Here is a 6,000-nt window from a genome sequence, read left to right as displayed (position 1 = left end):
TGGGGCACACCTTTAACCCCAGCGTTCAGGAGACAGAGGCAGATGGATCTCTAAGTTGGGAGCTCATAAGGGTCCATCTGCAAGAAAGAATTGAGAACTGACTCCCGGAGGTTGTGCTCTGCACAGACAAGCGTGTACACACGCCAATGAATAAAAACATAACACTACCAACTTCATTTGAAAAACAAAGCACAACAAAGGCCTTGGAACTGGGCGCAGTAGTACATGCCCGCCTTTAAGCCCATCTGGGGACCAGTCCAAGGTCACCCCAGGCTAAGACCTTCTCCAATTAAATAAATAATAAATGCAAAACCTAAACCCATCAAATAAGCAAACAGTAAATCCCTCACAGCAGGCTCTACTTGCAAGGCCACAACTTCCTTAGGGTGGGTCGGTCTGGAGAGAAAACACCCAGCCTATACAACCTACCTTCAAGGCCTCAGCTGCCACAGGCCAGGCTCACACCTCCACAGCGTGTGAGGCGCATGCACAGTCACGTGGCCAGCTCCGACCAATCAGCAGGCTGCTCACGGCTGAATCCCATAAAGGCGCCAGTCGCTGGCTGCTGACAGCCGCCATCGGGGTGAGAGCTGGCGGCCACCGGTGGAGAGCCCGGAGCGACTGCCCTGCACTGCTTCACCTAGTGCAAACCGGAAGGGCGAGCAGATAAGGTCCCTTTCCTAAGAGGTACTACCATTGCTGCAGAGGTTCTACCCAGGGCTGCGGCCCCGGCGGCCCTTTGAGTGAGAATAACGGTTTTCCCCTCTCCCCCTCCCCCATGAGCGCTGGGCCGCAGGGAGGGCAGTTGGAGGCCATGGCCCAACCGAGTGCGTGCCTGCCTGCAGTCCAGGGAGCTGGGAGCTGCCTGCCCTTGGCCTTGACCAACTGCGCACTTGTGGTCCCAATGGACCCCTTTCTCCTCTTCTTTCCACTCCTAGTACTTAGCTTTCCTACGCGGGGTTTAGAAGGAGGTTGTCACTAAGTCCAGGGAATAACGGTTTCCTTCAGGGTTGGAGTGTCGGGACATTCTCTGTACTGTAGTCTGGGGAAGGCAGGGGGCTATATAGAGCGCCTTTGTTGTGTTGATTCTGTGTGTGGACTTTGAACATAGGGGAATCCTGGTCCTTGATTCGGTCTTCTTCCCCATCGGAGTCCCTGGAATGTACCAAACCCTCTGCTGTGGTGTGGGTGTGCCCTGTTCACTGGCCTGTGCATGGGCAGAGTACTTGTGGGTCAATGGGAAGGAGCAGGTGGATAGAAAGGAAGGAGGGAGTTTTCTCACAAAAGACAGCTCAACTTGATCTTAAAGGGCATATGGAAGTTGGGTTAAAGAGATGATGGTAGCTCCCATGTAGGACTGATTCGAAGGCAAATGCTGAGGGCAAGGTGGAACCGTGAACAATCGCTTTGGTGGGTAGTCGGGACTGGGCATTACAGATGTTTGCCACAACACCTGGCAAGATTTTTGGGTTTTTAAAGAAATTTGTGTGTATGTGAGTGTACACCCATTTGTCTGTCTATTCCCCTAATGTCCCGCTCTCGCTGTCAAAGTTCTAATTATATTTGTCAAATGATAATTACCTATTCACAACGATCCCAAAGGAGTGTGCCCAAGCCTCAGTTCTAACATTGGGCTTGGCGTCCTCGTAAATGATTTACAAATATTTAATAGACGAACAAATAGAATTTGGAAGATGGTATCCTGGGAACCAAATAAGAGCTTTAAGAGTGTCACAATAATAGTCTAGTGGCAAGGCACTGCCAAGAAGTCTAGTCAGGTCAGATACAGCAAGAGTCTATTGGACTTAACTACTGAATGTGGTGAGTGTTAGTGTAGGGGAGTTGTGAGGAGAGTGGGAGAAGTCAGGTGTGAAGCAGGCAATACAAACAATGTAGATTCTGGGGTGCTTTGTATGAGGTACACAAGCAAATGCTGAGACCCCAAGGAAGGGACTGGAGTCAGTGTGTGCTGGGTAGGAAGAAACACTGATATCATAATGCTCTAATCACTGTGTCTTGAAGGGAAGGAGTTTGTTTTGAGACAGGTCTGCTATGTAGGCCAGACTGGCCTCTAACTGGGGTCCTCCCCCTTCAGCCTCCTAGTGCTGGGAATCCTGGTCTATGCCACCACATTGGACAGAAATTTTAAGGTTTCACAAAGTTTTTCCTTATCCTTTTGTTGTTGTTTTGTTTTGGCTACAGGGTTTCCTCTGTGGAACAGCCCTGGCAGTTCTAGAAGACAGTTTGTAGACCATGTTGGCCTTGAACACACATCTACCTGCCTCTGCCTCTCCAGTGCTGGAATTAAAGGTGTGTACCACCACACTGATCGGGAAATCTCACTGTCTTAATTAGCATAGCTATCCTTGGCCACACACCTTGTGGAGACTTAAGAGATATCAGACAGGAAGTTTCCTCACACTGCTTGGAAGACTGGATGTGGAGACTGTATCATGGTGAATGTTGTTTGTCCTAACTGAAGCCGGATATCATTCTGGAGAAATTACTTTCTCCAAGGATGTGTTTGTTCCATTCCCTGGACTCTGGAAACTGAGTGCAGGTTTGACATGCTAGAAGCTACCCTTTGGGGATGCAGGACTTAGGACAGAGCTCCCCTGCCTCTGACTGAGACTATCAGCCTAGAGCCAGCTGCAAGTTTATTTTTCTGGGCTGTGTTGGTTCCCTATGTGCACAAGTTCTATAAAATTCACCTGAAGCCCATTTAACATGGGTAGAAAGTCGTTCTTTATCATCTTCAAAGCCCCAATAAATTAAACTAATGTAAATAAAAGCTTAAGATATAGTAAATTATTTTTCATTCTTTCATAGGCTCAATTCCATGAGACTTATATCCAGGGCAACACAGTTAATACCATGCAGATCATAGTTGGTTTTTTATTTTTTAAGATTTATTTGTTATGTATACAGTGTTCTGTTTGCTTGTATCCCCCTCAGGCCAGAAGAGGGCAACAGACTGTATAGATGGTTGTGAGCCACTGTGTGGTTACTGGGAATCGAACTCATGACCTCTGGAAGAACAGCCAGTGCTCTTAATCTCTGAGCTCTCTCTCCAGCCCCATAGTTGGCAATCTTAAAAAAAAAAAAAAAAAAAAAAAAAAATTAAGGAACAAACAAGAAATTGGGTAGTTTGGGGTTTTTGTTTAGTTGATTGCTTTCTGTTGTTTTTCCAGAGCTTAGGAACAAACCTTATATTTACTAGGCAATGTTTTGCCACTGCACTGTATCTTTCGTCCTCAGCCACCCTCCCTTAAGGGAGACAGGGTCTTACTTTTCTGTGTTGTCTATACTGGCTGCTAATTCCTGACCTACAGCAGAATTCCTTGCCTTGGCTTCCTGACTAGCTGGCTTGAAATGCGAAAATCTCTGCCTCATCCCTCCACACAGTAGAGGACTTTTCCTTCCTGGATTTATCCTGAGAAGTTTTTTCAGCTGTGTGCGCATTTTAGAGCAAAGTGTATAATCAGGGATGACTTTGAAATTTCCAAAGGCCCTCTTCCTCAGAAATATATGTTTTTATGCTTTTTATTGCTTTTAAAATGTCAGAATAACCTGTAGCAAGCAGACATCAGAACTTAAAACCATCAGCTAGAGATGGGCTGGGTGGTGGTGGCATATGCCTTTGATCCCAGCACTTGGGAGGCAGAGGCAAGTGGATCTATGTGTTCTAGGACAGCCTGATCTACAAAGCTACACAGAGAAACTCTGTCTCAAAAACAAACAAAAAACATCAGATAGAATTCTGTCTGTTTGAGACAGGGGCTGTATAATCTACTCTGATCTTAAACTTACTGTGTAGCTGAGGATGACCTTGAACCCCTGATCCTCTTGCCTCCTCCCCAGTGCTGGGATCACAAGCTTACAACATAGTGTAAACTAATGGGGTTAATGTTAGTTAAGTATATATGCGTATGTTTAATGTTTGTCTACATGTGAGTATGTGCATACATGTGCAGGTGCCCATGGAGCCATCAGGTATCTCCGAGTTAAGAGCTTCAGGAGGCTGTGAGATGCCTGGGAGGGGTGCTAGGAATCAAACACAGGTCCTGTGCAGAACAGTGAATGTAATGTAGCCCAGTCTGGCCTTGAATCCAGTGAGTAATGAAGGATGAATTCCTGAGCCTCCAGAGTCTGCTGGAGTGTTGGATAGATTCCAGGCATTCTAGCCAGGCTCCTGTACTGCTCTTTATGACAGGAGCACACTGTTTCACTTACTATGGCTTTGTGACAGGTAGAAGCTGGCTTTGTTCTCTTGTTCTTACATTGCCTTGACCATTTGTCATCTTTTGTAGTTTATATTTATGTTAGAATTGTTTCTATGAGTGAAGGAAGCATAAAAGACATTTCTGTTACTGGAGTTTTCACTAGAGATTGCATTGAACCTGTACCCCACTTGTGAAATAGGAGCATTTCCCCCAGCCAGTTTTGTGTTTTATCACTGTGGCATTCTTTCCACTGTGACTTCTTAGTCTCCTAGTATTAGAGGGGTCTGTGGCACATGGCTTTCCAGGACCTTTTACTTCTTGTCCTTAGAAGTTCTTGAAACGGATTTTGGGTTCTTTATTATTATTATTATTATTATTATTATTATTATTATTATTATTTCCCCTGAGTCTGGTTAAGACTAGTGAGCATGCAGGCAAATATTTACAGACAGCTCTGATGTTCAGAGTCTGGACACTGTGCCACCTGTCACTTCAGCTGTATGCAGCTTGGTCTGATGAACCAGCTGTTTCAAATGCTCCTTATTTTATATGTATATGTGTTTTGCCTGCATGTGTGTCTGTACAGTACATGGCGTTGTGCCCACAGGAGCTAGAAGAAGTGTCAGATCCCCTGGAACTGGAGTATGGGTAATGGTGAAGTATCATGTGGGTGCTGAGAATGGAATCCAGTTCCTTTGTAAGAGCAGTATCCTCAGTCCCTCAGCTCCTTCTTTTTGCCAGAAAATTCCCTCAATCTTAGCTGTGGCTGTGCTATTCTCCAGTGCTTGATCCCAGGGAAAGAAAAAAGGAACTTTATGGATATTTAAACAACGTACTTGGTCCAGTCTATGAACATGGGATGATGGTACATCTTTCCATTTGTTTGTCTATTCAATTAAAAAAATTATTTTATGTGTGGTGTTTTGCCTGCATGTATGTCTGTGTATTACATGCATGCAGTGTTCTCATTGGCATAGTGTCCCTTGGACTGGAATTATAGATGGTTGAGAGCTGACATGTGGGTGCTGGGAACTAAACCCTGTTCAGTGTCTCTCAAAGATTCTCTTTGTTGTTTTGTAAGTTTTAAGTTGAATTTATTTAGTTAGATATTTGTTTGTTTCTTGGGTAGCCCCCATGCCACCACCAAGATGGAGGTCAGAATACAACTGGCAGTAGTCAGTTCTCTGCTTCCACCACATGGGTCCCAAGGATAAAACACAGGTGGTCAGTGTGGCATCAAGTGCCTGGATGGCTAAGCCATCTCACAAGCTCTGTCTCTTCCAATTTCGTCTGGCCGTATTTCCTCTAAATTCTAACAAACAGCTTTTTATGTCTTTCCTTCTGAAGGATTTTATCATATTTGCACTGCTAGGCAAGCACTCTGCCACTGAGCTAGATTCCCAGCCTTAAAAAAAAAAAAAAAAAAAAATGCTATTGTAGGGTCTGCAGAGGTGGTTCGGTAGTTAACAGTACACATGGCTCTTCTTGGGGATTGCAACCCCAGCTCCAGGAACATCAGGGAGGCACTGCTGACCCCTGGGGTAGTTGCATTCACACATAGACAACACATAGACATATAGTTAAATATATATATTTTTTAAATGCTATTATAAATAGCACCATTTCCTTAATTTCATTGTGGCGATAGTGGATTTGGAGGTGGGATTTGGCCCAGAGCCTGGCACATGTTAATCCTGTGCTGTACCACCGAGCTCCAGCCCCTGCTCTACTTTCTGAGCTGCTTTTCTTTGTATGGTTATTTTAAATTATTATTTAA

The 6,000-nt window shown here is 44.9% G+C and overlaps 1 protein-coding gene across 9 annotated transcripts in view; it reads left to right on the top strand.

Moving 5' to 3' along the window:
• The first annotated feature begins 497 nt into the window (after positions 1–497).
• The window catches only part of Brdt (bromodomain testis associated), a 56,064-nt gene continuing 50,561 nt past the window's right edge, over positions 498–6,000 (top strand). For 2 of the 9 annotated variants that reach the window (XM_051198254.1, XM_051198253.1), the window contains exon 1: positions 500–687. The gene's annotated coding sequence lies outside the window, so the exon portion shown is untranslated. Of the gene's footprint in view, positions 688–1,748; positions 1,822–2,222; positions 2,311–6,000 lie in introns of those variants that run through there. The other 7 variants (XM_051198252.1, XM_051198251.1, XM_051198248.1 and 4 more) reach the window with 7 other exon arrangements.

The sequence above is a fragment of the Phodopus roborovskii genome, unplaced genomic scaffold (genome assembly GCF_943737965.1).
Source record: "Phodopus roborovskii unplaced genomic scaffold, PHOROB, whole genome shotgun sequence".
Classification (NCBI taxonomy): Eukaryota; Metazoa; Chordata; class Mammalia; order Rodentia; family Cricetidae; genus Phodopus; species Phodopus roborovskii.
This window is presented reverse-complemented; position numbering and strand designations above follow the sequence as displayed.